The sequence below is a fragment of the Musca autumnalis genome, unplaced genomic scaffold, assembly GCF_047663935.1.
Source record: "Musca autumnalis isolate F117 unplaced genomic scaffold, ASM4766393v1 scaffold_1, whole genome shotgun sequence".
NCBI lineage: Eukaryota > Metazoa > Arthropoda > Insecta > Diptera > Muscidae > Musca > Musca autumnalis.
In genome coordinates, this window is record NW_027411644.1 from 325,819,991 (window position 1) to 325,833,351 (window position 13,361).

General features: G+C 35.5%; 1 protein-coding gene across 4 annotated transcripts in view; it reads right to left on the minus strand.

Moving 5' to 3' along the window:
• Ptp99A (Protein tyrosine phosphatase 99A) overlaps positions 1-13,361 on the minus strand; it is an 874,937-nt gene that overhangs the window by 590,208 nt on the left and 271,368 nt on the right. The window lies entirely within an intron of this gene.

Below are 13,361 nucleotides of genomic sequence, written 5' to 3' on the forward strand. Positions count from 1 at the left end.
GAAGCTTACTTCTTGATTTTCGGTATTTTTTTTAGTTTTAGCCACATTCTCTTACCGAAATATAGGAAATTTGATATTTAGTGTTCTTTAAGCCTAAAAACTTTTCGTCAGAAATTTGTCGGTATAGATCGACGTTTTGAAATAGCCGCGTCCTTGGAGAACAATGGTTTTAGAATAGATGTCATCATAAGTTTTAGCACCTTAACGATCTTATGGGGTACTTTCATGGAAAAGTACTGAATACATCGAAAACGTGTTCAAGTTATGGAAATGTTAGTTACTAACAAATACGACAAAGATCGCATCGTTCCAACTCACGTTGATGGTATTGAGTGTATATCAGCCGGCCAGGATGAGGATGAGGTAATAACAAGTAAAAAAGTTGCAGTCGGCTTTGCCGACAGATATATACCCTCAGCCAATGTGAAGTGAAACTTTCACCTACGGACAAATCGAATGTCAGAATTTTGTGGCCCTTTTTTTGGACATTTGAACTTGCCGACAAAAATGTGGATTAGGAATTAACTGCACTAAGACACAATGTTGACCCTTTGTGGGGGAGGTACCCTTAGGGAGGACCGATATGGACCATTTTGGAAGTTAAAATAAATTTTGACAAAATATTGGTAGATCTAAAGTTTGGACCAAATTGGTTGCCTCATTCAACTGATATCATCCTAGCATTTTAGTGACATTTTTTAAATATTGGGGAGATGCACCGGAAGTTGTGGACCGGTATTGCCCCATGAAACTAAGTTGGGATATAACATGACGAAGACCAAATGTTGTACCAAATCGGTTGAACAGTTAGAGCGATATCATGCTTCCCACCAGCCACATATGCTGATATAGGGATTTTTTACACCTTTCGGGCTGTTTTCCTAAGAAATATGGACTTGCCCCTGAAAAAACTTTTACCTTCGTAATGGAGGTATCGAATACAAATCGCGTCAACAAAAATCAAAGTGATTCGAGAGCAGGTCTTAAAGTGAACTTATCCGAAATTGTGTGTGAGAGGTACCAGAAGGATTAGACAAAAATAGCCCATATTCGAACCTGATCTATATCTGGTAGATATATTAGGATGTGCAAAGTATGGTTTACATCGGTCACTCCCTTCAAGAGTTGTCGTGCGCACAAATTGTCCGAACATTTTCGAACTTTTGTGGGGGAGGTACCGGAAGGAGTGGACCGATATAACCCATCTAAGTTTGGACAAAATATTACGAAAGCCAACCGAACCAAATAGGTTCATCCGTTCGAGAGTTATCGTGCACACCAGCCAGACAGACAGACAGACGGACGGACATTGCTAAATCAACTCCAAATTGTCTGAAACACATTTCGTCCAAACGTTCTTGGGGTCTAAAACCATTATTTAGATGAGGCACATTTTGTCCGTATGAAAGTGTATATACCCTTTCTAGCCTAAAGGCTGAGGGTATAAAAATCAAATGTCGTTTTTGGTAATGTCATCAGTTGAGAACGGCTGGACCGATTTGGATAATTCATTTTTTTACATGTTCGTTATAACCCAACTCAATTTTAATCTTTTCGGAGAGGGCGGGGTCATTCCCCTATACCCTATTTTTATACCCTACACCACTATGTGGAAAGGGTATTATGAGTTTGTTTTGGTAAAAATGCATGTAACACCGCCAAATATTCGTCGGAGACCCCCTATGTGGTATACCAATCTTCATATCTCGGCGAGATAAAGTGATTTTGAGATGTATGTCCGTCCGTCCGTGTGTCCGTCTGTCCATTATAAATTGTAATCAAACTACAGGCCACAATTATGGACCGATCGTCATGAAATTTGGTATGGAGGTCGGTTTCACATCAGAATAGATCACTATTTTAATTAGTGATGATCGTGAAATATTTAGCGGGTGAAATGGACCAACAACATAATTTTTATCCGATTTTGTAGCTGCTCAGTAGGTCGCAATAATAGTCCGATCGCCTCGAAATTTTAAATACGGTAAGAGTATATGACAAAGAAGAAGCTTGAGATGACGATCAGATAATATTTAGAGGGTTAATTGGACCACAACTTTTGTGTGGAAATTGTGAAACATTTTAATATACAGCTTATATCTTTTTCCTGAAAGAGACATTCCGGGCAAGTAAGCTATTCTTGGAAGAGGAACGCTTGACCTTTTTATTGATGTTAATTGTGTTGGTCTACATGGTCAGATAACAGAGTTACAGCCTAATATATCCAGTTATTTGTTTGTAGTGTAATCGTTAACACGCTAGAGATCGCAATTGTAGCGCAATAGTCACGACATTGTGCACGAGGTAAGAGTTTAGGTACAAGAAGATGGCTACAATTTCGGATGACGATCTGATATTATATAACGGCTTAAAAGAACCATTACTTTTGTATGAAAACATATATTTTAAGTCTATATTTTATTTCCTGGAGGACATATACCGGCAAAGTAGCCTACATATGGAAAAAGAACTACTGACCTTTCCTTCTGATGCAAATTGCAATAACGAGTCTGCTAGATAACGGGCCTACTGCTTTATATATAATGTGTTTTGTGTGGAGAACCACATTTTCCTATTCCCAGTTTTTGCATTATTGCAAATTACATGGTGCACTAACGTTTTAATTGCCCAATTGGATTTTTATACATACGCTGCAGGATGGGTAGCTTTGCCACCTTTTTGCAAAACGATTCCCCAGTCAGGCAAAATCATTATTATTTATGCTTGGTGTGATATGGTACCAGAATCTACGAAGTTATTTCTTACAATAAGGTTATTTGTTCCATAAAGAAATTTTGATTTGTGAAAAGCTAATTCACAGTGGTGTAGGGTATCACATGGTCGGCCCCGTCCGACTATAGCCTTGGCTTACTTGCTTAAAAATGCTCTCTTTAAAATAACGACGAATGTATTGTTTTGGAAATTAATTTTCGAGACAATTGTGGTTGTGTCTCCGACCTTACCTGCTTGTTTAGGACCAAAAGACTTGACCAGGCCCACTTTTTAAAATATGTTACATCTACAAAACTACTGAACCGGTTTTCCTGACATTTTCAGGAAATGTACAGGGATGGCCTCCGGTGGCAAAAGGATGCATATTTTCTTACATTTCGAAGGGGGCGGGATACTTCCCTTTGCCATTTAAAAAAAAACGCCATATTGTTCTTATGAATAACAATCAAATGCCGCTTTTATGGGAAGAAAATTTTACCGCTCCCACTTTTTTCAATTTAAAGTTTTTTTCTGCAAAAACTACTGAACCTATTTTCCTACAATTGTTAGGGAATGTACGGGGAAGGCCCCCGAAAACAGGTTGCATATTTTATTGAATTCCAGAGGAGGCGGGGTACCTCCCCTATGTTATATTTTAAACATCGCTATAATGGCAAAAATTACGCATATATCGGTTTAAAAATTTACGGATTAATCTACAATGTAGTCCTTTTTTTAACTTCTGAACTGATTTCCATCAAATATTCAGCAAAAGTTTAATGCTTGCCGTTGTTATGTATATTTTATGAAATTTGTAGATGGTGGGGTACCTTCCCCACTCCTTTCTTTTAAACGCTCTATGTATAAGCCAAATTTATGATTATATCGGTTTCAGCATAAATTTTGTGAGGCAATGGGTTTGTGTGTATAATAGGTACATATTTGGAAACGAAATTCCGGACCACACCTACTTTTTAAATATGTTATAAATTGACAACTAATGGCCCACTCTTTTTAATACATTATTTTTCCAAAACTAATGAACCTAATTTAATGCAATTTTCTGAATATGTTCAGGAATATCTCATCGTCCAAAATGCTATATATTTGTAGACGATTTTGTGGAACCTATTGTTTTATTATCGCTATATTTGCTAAACTTATGAGTGCATCGGCGTGCAAATTAATTTTCGAGACAAGGCGCCGCCGATCAAGAAAAACTAAATACTTACAAATATCCCTAAATGGTGAGGTTCAACGGTCCATCAACCATGAAAATCTAAAACATATAAATCTCAATAAGCGGGAGAATTCGACTTAACCATTTTTTAACTTTTATAATTAGATCTCTTTAGGATAAAGACAGTGGACATGGACGATAATAAATCCTAAACAGCATCAATGGGCGAACAAATCCGACAGGCCGTAAGAGAAATGAAAGGCAAAATCTGTTGGTAAATTTAAAATCCTTCTCGGTTTTACAATGGACCGAAGAAATGAGGTAGAAAATACCAACACCATAAAAAGTTGTCATTGAATCTCATTACGACGGGCCAGCAACGCGAACAGGGGTCGGCTAGTTTCTTCACTAAATATTATTTAGTATTTAGTATTTATTAAATATTAGATTTTACATAAATACATACATACATACATACATACATACATACATACATACATACATACATACATACATACATACATACATACATACATACATACATACATACGTATATAATACTCAACACCTAAAAGTGAATAATATCTATGGAGTATTTTTTCTTCGGAAATCTTGTTAAATTTTAACAAGCAAAATATACGTGTTGTTGAATTTACCACTTAAAATCAATTTAAGAATAAATAATTTTTTAAATATGCATACTCTTCTGGAATAGGACGCACGCACACAATAATTGATGAATGATTGTCGTTATTTCAAGCATATCCATAGAAAACAAACAAAGTCCAGCCCTTTTGTGAACATTTTGTTGAACTGCTCACCTCATGGTGAGCACTTTGTAATGCATGTTCCACGCACGACTAACATGTGCAGTCTTTGCTAACAATTTAATATTTAATTAGTTTACTGCTCATTTAAAATGTACCTTTTTTGTTCATTTGTTAGTTCGGTTGTTTGTTGTAACTATAAAATCAATTGAATAACAAGAACATTGAATCGGCAGGAGGAGGAGTAAAAATAAATTCTAAATTCCAACTAATGCTCCGAGTGGAGAAAAGGGGTGAAGAGGAAGAAGAGGATAAGGTTTGTATAAAATATTGTGCAACATCATTTTAAATTAAATTTGATGTTGAACAATAGAAATTACAATGGGTATTAAAATGTGGTAAATTGCATTACGGCCATTACATATCGAACATAAAACGCATGGAGGTAGACACGTCGTCCATTGTCTACGCGTACACACACACCTACGGCCATAACTAAAACATTGGTTATTTGTGTAAGTGGTATAAAACACACATACCTACACACTTATTTACTGTGTATTTAAAGTTTGTTTCTCTGTCAGTCTGAAATGTAATAAATGTTTAAAATGCAAATGCTTCTAATCACCGACGTAGTCAGGGGGGGGGCCCGGGCCCCCCCCCCCGAAATGATTTTAGTTCCCATAGGATATTAGCTTATATTACACATTTTTTAAATTTTTGAGTAAAATTTTAAACGGTTTTAAATTGTTCAAGAAATATGTAAAGTAGTTGGAAGTATTACAGAGAATTATTGAACTACATTGGTATTCTTATTGTCCAACATCTTTGAAATATAAAAATAAAAAATATAAAAATAATGAACAAGTTAGGCTTTTTGAGCAATTTTATGCGTAGTTCTTGTTAAGTTGTTAGGTGTTGTTTAAGCGTTTAATAGACATTTTAGGCTAACTGTAAGTGTTACTGAGTTCAGAAAAAAACGTTTATTTGTATTTATTGAACGTTTGTAATATATTACGTCCATGACGTTGGCTTATAAACAACATCCAGAAAAAACATTTTGGCGATATTTTGTTTTTGAAATTTTTTATAAGAGCAATTCAACAATCTATACTAATAAAAGAGTAAAGTGATTGACTCACTGACTGGCTTTATGATTTATCAACGCCCAGGCGAAACGGCTGAAGCTAGAATCTTGAAATTTTGTGTGAGGGTAAGTCTTGGTCCAAAGGTGTCAGATAAGGCTGGGTTTTTGGAAATCCGTACGGGAACGGTACGAAAAGTACTAAGTGGTACTAAATTTGGTGCGACTTGAAAATGGAAGAACGGATAGAGCTAGAATCCTAAAATTTTGAATTAAGATGGATTGTAGGATTGAAATATTGAGGTAGTTTGGAAATTCATACCGAACGAAAAGTACAAAATAGTACTAAATTTTGTCAAATTTGGATTTAGGAGAACAGATAGAGCTGGAATACTGAGCTTTGCTGTTGGAATTTAGGATTAATGTAGTTTTGGAAATTCATGCTTATGGGTACAAAAAGTACTAAGAAGTACTAAATTTGGTACAATTTGTATTTTGGTGAAAGGATAGAGCTTCAATCTTGAAATTTGGAATTAAAATTACTATTGGATTGTAGGTTTGGAAAGTTTTGGAAATTCGTATTTATGGATACGAAAAGTATAAAATTTTACTAAATTTGGTGCAAGTTGGATTTGGGTGAAGGGGTAGAGCTGGAATCCTGAGACTTGGAATTAAGATTACTGTTGAAGTGTAAGTTTGAGATATGGAAGTATATTTGGAAACTCGCATATATGGATACGAAGAGCACAAAATGGTACTAAATTTGGGACAACTTGGATAAATGGATGGAGCTAAAATCCTGAAATTAGGAATTTAGGTTAATGTTGGGGTAAGGGGTTGGGACTTGGAGTTAGTTTTGGAAGTTCTTATTTATGTGTACTAAATGGTACTAAATTTTTTAAAATTTGAATAGAACTAGAATCCTGAAATTTGGAATTAAGATTATTGTTGAAGTTTGGGGTTGAAATATGGAGGTAATTTTGGAAATTCGTACTTATGTGTGCGGAAAGTACTAAAAGGTTCTAAATTTAGTATTGTTGGTAAGGAACTACATTTTGAGTAGCGTAGAGAAATGGAGTTGGTTTTGGAAATACGTACAGAAAATACATGAAAGTACTATGTGACTATTTTCGTAATTCTGATATTTGGAATGAAGATCGCTTGCGTATGGTTGATATGTGAAGATGGTTCATTTTGGGAGTAGATCTTATTTTGGGAGTCATTCCTTTAAAAAGATATTGCGCCCACCAGTCATTTCATTTCGCCACAGTATAATTTTCACCTTTCGGCCCTATGTCAGGAAATATGGACTTGCCAACGGAAAACATAACACCGCTCTAAACCCAAGGAATGTCTAAAGATCCTCAAATAAACCTTAAACTGCACTAAACAACTATTTTGAAGATTTGTGAGGTAGGTACCCCAGTATGGCCCATTTTCGAGCAAAAACAAAGTTTGGAAAAAATATTACTAAATCCAAAGTTTGGACCAAATCTGTTGCTCCGTTCAAGAAAACTCGCGCATACCACTTTAGCTAAAATTCTTAAAATTTGGAGGGAAAATACCAGAAGAAGTAGACCGAAAAGCACCATCTTCGAATTTTGTATATCTAAGGTTCGCTAAATAATAATAAAGTTTGGACCAACGCAGTATCCGGTTCGAAAGTTGTCGTGTGCACTAGCCACTACACATTATTACCTTAGGTGTTCTTTACAGCTTTCGGGCCATTTTCTCTGGAAGTATAGACTTGCCTCTGAAAAACTTGTTCTGTAGTAATAGGTGCCCCGAGAACACTTGTTTCAAAAAAGCAAGCGTTTCCAGAGAGTTCTTTTTATTTATTTCATATTTTTACTTATAACTAAATTATAAGCATTAAGGAAGTGAAGCCATGACCATTGAGGTCTTAAGGTTACACAGCTTATCCAGGGAGGTCTTAAACTGCACTTCGCTGAATATTTTTGAAATGCTCTGCGGAAGTTTGCCAAAAGAGTAGATTGAAGTTGATCAAAATATCACGAAGGCCAAATTTTGGACAGAATCGGTTGATCTGTTTGAGAATTATCGTGCTCTCCATGCAGATACCCAGACGAACGGACATAGCTAAGTCGACTCCAAGTTTTCTGAAACAGATTTCTTCCAAACTCACTTTGGCCCTGTCTAAAGGCGGAGAGTATAAACAATTTAGATTGGGAAAAATTGTGTTTATGGATTTTTGCTAAAAGAATGTATACAGGTATAGACCTTGGATTGGGCGACATAATTTCATTTTAAAAGAATTTAAGACTGGATTCCAGAGTTTCCCTTGTTCCTGATCAATTTATGAGAAGATCCAGGATAGGAAACCAGAATTTCTATAAGTGAAGTCCGACGATTGGACGCCAAAACTAGTCTATTGACAGATGCATGTTTTGGCGACAGAATTTATCATTTACATAACCGCGATTATGTGCTTGATGGATAGACTAACTATTGCTCAGCATTAGTTCTCGGCCTTCAGAAATTCTTTGTGATAAGTGGACATCGGATTTTTGCATATATTTGAAAATTATAATGTTAAGAGATTTGAAAATTAAATGTTGTGATATTTCTAAGCTTTTCCGATTGTATTCGCTTTCTTTTGGTCTTACCGAAGTGATATCACTGAATTTCATAACATTCACTATAGTTGTGAATTATTTGATAAATTGTACGCCCAAAAATATATGGGATTATTAATATATTCATTGTGTTGACCATATATGTATTAACTGTCAAAAAAGTTCTGAAAACAAGATAAAATTGGCCAAGAAGTCTTACGCCATTTGAATTAAAAAATAGTAATGAAAATTATTTCATCAGTGAAATAAGTTTAAAATAAGGTTTACATCTTTGCTAAATAAGACATTTTCGAACTTTCACAATTTTGGTCAGGTGGGCCCCCCCCGAAATGAAATCCTGGCTACGTCCCTGCTTCTAATTGTTAATGATTTTTTCTGTTGTTTTATTGGAGGGTTGTCTACCATGCAGCACAACTAACCACCCAGTGGTTGTTGTAGTTATTGTTGGCTTGCCATCGGTTCGTCGCTGTTGATTTGTGGATTTGCAATTTGAAAATTGTTAATTTTCCAAGTCAGGTTATTTTAGAAATTCTGTGGATTTTTGCCATCGTAACATCGATTCGTTTGCGGTGGGATTATTGAAATTCATTTTGTTTCAATGCTGGACAATGCAAAGCCTCTGATTATTATGTGGTTGAAATTAAGTAGGACCACACCACAACGTACAATGATTATCACTGTGGTAATCGATGTGGATTTACGCCGAATTTCAACTTTGTTACATACAAACATTCATGTGTACCTGCATGGAATTTGTTAAATTTTTGTTGATTTTCCAAAAAAAGCGCAAAAAATAAAAATTGATAATTGTCTGCATTAGTAATAACAAAATGTTGCCACATATTTTTGTGGTTGACACAGCTAGTCTCTGTGTATGTTTCGGCTAGGTGTTTTGTATATGTTATAAATGTAAATAGTTTGAAGAAATATTGAAGCCTATCCTATCCTGTATAGGTTAACGTTTTTATTGAATATAAACAAAAAATGCTGCAAACGCCATATAATGATTGGTTCTCAATTGGTTAAGTTTAGATGAATGTGTCAATTTGCTTGTCTGTTTTATACGTTTATATCGTTACCATTGATCTTTTTTGAAAACTCGTAGTTCTGTTTCGTCCAGTGTATTGCTTATTGATTTCTCTATTTTGTAAATTGCTTGTTTTGATCTATTGATATTGTAGTGAGTTTCGCTAATCTTTATGTTTATCAACTTGCATTGTAATTTATAAGAAACGTTCTTTGCAGTTTCTATGGCTTTTGTTGTTTTAAAAAGTTTTCTTATTTGTTGCGTTGAATGTTTGATATGTGATGGTACAATTCCTAACCTTCTGCATTCTTGTAGAAAAGTTGAGCTCGCTTTTTGCTTTGCTAATTTTTCGATAGTTCGGCACTATCTCTTGAGGTGTTTGTTTTTTTTTTTTTTTGTATTTATATTCAATGTGTTGGAATAGTTCTTCATGTTGTTGTCTTTTGTTTTTGCAACTATTCTTCTTACTTCGAAACGGCTGGCCCTCCGTTTTTTTATTTATTTTTGGTATGACCGTGTTGTTGTTTATACTTTGGTTGTGTATTTTTATACCGGGCTAATTCGGTCAAGTGTTTACGAAGTAAATAAAACTAATTTATTTCATTTTATACTCAACGTTTCGGTTGGTTGATTACAACTTCTTCAGGAGCCTTTATTGAAAATCCTATGACAAAAACATGTTATTTCTTTGCAAATCCCATTAGTTAAGTAATGGCTATCTTTACTGTTTCGAAATAACTTATAAATTAATATGGTGTAAATGGACAGTAATTAAGTTATCCAATAAAACAAACTTGTGACAATGAATAAATATTGCAATATTTATTTATCTACCTACAAAATATTTAAATGTACATTGATTTTTATACCCTACACCACTATGTGGGGAGGGTATTATAAGTTGGTTTTGGCCAAAAAGTTTGTAACGCATCGAAATAATGGTCGTAGACCCATACTTATATATATCAAAATGAATGTCTCGACGAGCTGAGTCGATCTGGCTATGTGTGTCCGTCCGTCAGTCCGTCCGTCTGTCCGTCTGTCCATCTAAACCTTGTAATCACGCTACATGTCGCAATTTTGATCGGATCGTCACGAAATTTTGGGTGTTGATGGGGGTCCCTGAGTAGAAGAAGCCTATTGATTTTGGTGATGGTCGGATAATATTTAGGGGTCGGAATGGGCAAAAAACTTATGTGGATAAAAAGACAACGTTTTTTTTCCAAAGCGAATATCTCAGCTTCTGTATGGGGTATACCAAAAGCAAAACCTGACAATGGAAGTAGAAAATATCAGCTTTCTAATGATGTAAAGTAGGTTCTTGTAGGTGATCAAACAACGAAGATATCACAATAGTCGCAAATAAACCCCAAATTTTCATGTTTGCGATTTTAGTTATAATGACGAATATCACAGCTTTGGCTGGGGACTTTCAAAAAGCAAAGCCTTACTATGAAAGTAGAAAATTCCACCTTTGCAATGATGCAAACTAGGTCGGCGTAGGTGACCAAATAGCGGAGATATCACAATAGTCGGTAATTCATCCCATTTTTCCATTTTTTTTTGGAAATCACGCTACAGGCCGCAATTTTGATCGGATCGTCACGAAATTTTGAGAGTTAATGGGGATCTCAAAGAGGAAGAAGCCTATTGATTTTGGTGAGGGTCGAATATTATTTAGGGGTCGGAATGGGCAAAAAACTTATTTGGATAAAAAGACCATGTTTTTTCCAAAGCTAATATCTCAGCTTCTATAAGTGGTATACCAAAAGCAAAACCTGACAATGAAAGTAGAAAATATTACCTTTCTAACGATGTAAAGTAGGAGGGTGATCAAACAACGAAGATATCACAATAGTCGCAAATAAACCCCAAATGTTCATGTTTGCGAATTTAGTTATAATGACGAATATCACAGCTTTGGCTGGGGACTTTCAAAACGCAAATCCTTACTATGAAAGTAGAAAACTCCACCTTTACAATAATGCAAACTAGGTCGGCGTAGGTGACCAAATAACGGAGATATCGCAATATTCGATAATACATCCCATTTTTTTGGAAATCACGCTACTGGGAGCAATTTTGATCGGATCGTCACAACATTTCGAGGGTTAATGAGGGTCTCGCAGAGGAAGAAGCCTATTGATTTTGATGATGGTCGGATGATATTTAGGGGTCGGAATGAGCAAAAACTTTATTTGAAGAAAAAGTCAATATAGATATAAAATATCACCTTTACAACAATGTAACGTAGGTTGTCGAAGGTGGTCTACCAACGAAGATATCGCAATAGTCGCTAATAAAACCCAACTTCTCATTTTTGCGATTTTAATAATAATGACGGATATCACACCTTTGGTTGGGGACCTTCTAAAAGCAAAGACAGACTAAGAAAGTAGAAAATCCCATCTTTGAAATTATACAAAGTAGGTTGGCGTAGGTAGTCAAATACTAGTGATATCGCAATAGTCGCTAATGCATCCTTTTTTTCCACTTTTTCTGCAATCACACTACAGGTCGGAATTTTGACCGGATCATCACGAAATTTTCTCACAGAGATAGAAGCCTATTGATGTTGGTGATGTCGACAGTAGTCAAATATAAAATTAAATATTAATTATTTTGGTTCAGTTCGCCTTAAGTCATTTGGTATAAAAGCCAGATAGGTGAAAACTTTCGTATCTCCATAAAAGAAATGTTTTCGAGTGAAAATATTATTCACAGAGGTAGTGCTGTAGGGTATCACATAGTCGGCCCCGTACCGACTATAGCCTTTTCTCACTTGTTATACATATATTTTATACTGAATGAAAGACTCTTTAAGTACATACATTCTCCTATGATATATAGATTGACTGTAAGATTTGTGTTTTTTCTGCACATTCTCATTTGGAGTAGGAATTTTAAATGATCGAACGATAAATTGCTTGTGTGTAGTTGTATGTGGTGGCGTATTACTGATTTCCTACTTCTCAATATAAAATATTATGTATACGCTCCAAAACTGAAATGCTAGAAAACGAGCAAAAAGAGTATAAATCGGCTTTGCCGACAGAAATATACCCTCAGCCTGTGACATAAAGAAAAGAACCTGTTTTTTTTAAACGTTACTGTTGCAATGAATACTGCGAAATGTATTCGAAATAAAGTTAGAAATTTATCCGCGAACAGATCTGAACATGTTCTTAAGCCTAAATATATGAACTATAGTGGGGGAGGTGCCGGAAGAAGTGCACCGAATTAGAGGTAAGTTTGGAATAACGACTGCAAATATTGTACCAAATCGAGGACTTGTCCCAGATAAAATTTATACTGTCATAATTTGAGTTGCTATAAAAATTTATTTTATTAATTATTAATTTATTTTATTCGATATTTCGTCTTTCTTAGAAAGACATCATCCGGATACTTACTTACTTACTTAGCTGGCCCATTACAGTACATTAGTTCCATAGACCGAACTAAGAAAAGATCTCCAATTCTCTCTGTTTAGTGCTTCGCTTTTTGGAATACGGCGCCTTCTCATCTCGTCACCAACTTGTTTGCGCCATCTATTCTTTGGCCTGCCAATTCTGCGTGCACCGCCACGTGGCTCGAATTTATACGCCTTTTAAGCGGGTTCATCATCGCTCATTCTTACTATATGGCCTAGCCAACGCAATCGCTGCATCTCGATACGTTTAACTATATTGATGTCGTTGTATAGAAGATACAGCTCGTGGTTCATACGAAGTCGATATTCACCGTGAACGCAGATCGGTCCGTAGATTTTTCAAAGAATGTTTCTCTCAAGCACGCCAAGCTCTGACTTATTTAATTGCGCAAGTACCCATGCTTCGGAACCATACATCAGCACGGGTAGTATCAATGTTTTGTAAAGCGTTATGTTTGTTTGACGAGTTGTGGCTTTGTTTTTAAAGTGCTTACTTAAGCCAAAGTAGCATATGTTGGCCAATACAATTCTTCTTTTTACTTCAAAACTGATGTAGTTTGT